This window comes from Apium graveolens, chromosome 7, assembly GCF_009905375.1.
Source record: "Apium graveolens cultivar Ventura chromosome 7, ASM990537v1, whole genome shotgun sequence".
In the NCBI taxonomy this organism is placed as follows: domain Eukaryota; kingdom Viridiplantae; phylum Streptophyta; class Magnoliopsida; order Apiales; family Apiaceae; genus Apium; species Apium graveolens.
In genome coordinates, this window is record NC_133653.1 from 48478192 (window position 1) to 48479775 (window position 1584).

The 1584-nt window shown below is 39.4% G+C and overlaps 1 non-coding gene across 1 annotated transcript; it reads right to left on the reverse strand.

Moving 5' to 3' along the window:
- Positions 1-1096: 1096 nt before the first annotated feature.
- Positions 1097-1203, reverse strand: LOC141676305 (small nucleolar RNA R71). The gene has a single exon (XR_012556904.1). It is a non-coding gene; the product is annotated as a small nucleolar RNA R71 (small nucleolar RNA).
- Between the last annotated feature and the right edge of the window lie 381 nt (positions 1204-1584).

Sequence of the window (1584 nt, forward strand, 5' to 3'; positions counted from 1 at the left end):
CTCAATATAATTGGTGTCTATTCAGCTTCTATCTCTTTTATGGATGTCTGGTAGTATGGTATTCGTACAACAAAAGTTGGCGTTTATCAGTTTCGTGTTATCTGATTAATGTCATCACCATTACATGTTAAGGTTATGAACAAAAAGGCTATTGAATGAAGTATTTAATGAAGTTAAAATCCTATGTTTGTGTCATATATTAATTAATTCTCTTTAATTCTTAGTTTATGTTCTTTAGTTTAATCTCTTAGTTAAATCTTAGTATAAACAACCACAAAATTGTTACTCGTCTTAGCATTGGATAATAACCATACTAGTGTTCCATAGATACATCGATTGAAATTAACCTAAACTTATCCCTGTGGGAATGAACTAGAATTTATTCTATATTACCTGCGATCGCGTATACTTGCGTGAATATTAGCGCGTGTTTTAGCCCTAACAAGTTTTTGGCGCCGCTACCGGGGATATCGGTGTTAATTTTTAGTTTATGTGTTTGTCATCATTAGTCGTTAAAGTTCAGTGACTCGGACATTGTTACTTACTTAATTTTCTTATGGTGTTTCAGGTACTCTAGCAGGTGTGTATGCATATGCATTCTCGGTCTCGTAAGAGGACACTAGATCAAGCTGAGGAAGAAGTTGTAGTCGAGGAGAAAGTTGAGGAAGAGATCTTAGTTGATAAAGAAGAAGAGGCTCTTATTGCAATGGGAGAACTAGAAGCGAATCCAGAGACTTTGATGGACTAATCTCAACCGAAGATCGATGATATTCAGTCTAGCATTGTTCGACCAGCCATCTCGTCTAATACCTTTGAGATCAAGTCGAGCACGATTCAGATGATACATAACTCAGTTCAGTTTGGGGGTTCTCCGAAAGAAGACCCCGACATGCACATCAGAGATTTCATCGAGATCTGCGACACTTTCAAGTTCATTGGATTTTCTGAAGATGCTATTAAGTTGAGGCTTTTCCCATTCTCTCTGCGGTACGAAGCTAAGTGCTGGTTACATTCTCTACCACCAGGGTCTATCACCAAATGGGAGGATCTTGCTCAGAATTTCTTAACCAAATTCTTTCCTATGGCGAAGACTGCTGCAATCAGAAACGCACTTGCTCAATTTGCTCAGCAATCTGGAGAATCTTTATGCGAGGCTTGGGATCGATATAAGGAGATGCTTAGGAAGTGTCCTCATCATGGGATGCCTGACTGGATAATCATTAACTATTTCTATAATGGTCTGGGTGCTACTTCTAGACCCATGCTTGATGCAGCATCAGGAGGATCCTTGTGGGTTAAAAGCTACGATGAAGCTTATGAATTAATTGAACTGATGGCTGCTAATGAATACCAGAATCCTACTCAGCGACTATCTCAGGGCAAGGTAGCAGGAATTCTGGAGTTAAATGTAGCTACTGCTATAGCCGCTCAACTTAAGGTTTTGACGATGAAGGTGGATTCTCTGCTAATTATGGAGTTAATCAAATTACTAGTGTCTGTGAGCATTGTGTTGGTACCCATGAGACTGATCAGTGTGCCATTTCTAGTGAATCAGCTCAGCTCGTGAGCAACTTTCAGAGGTCG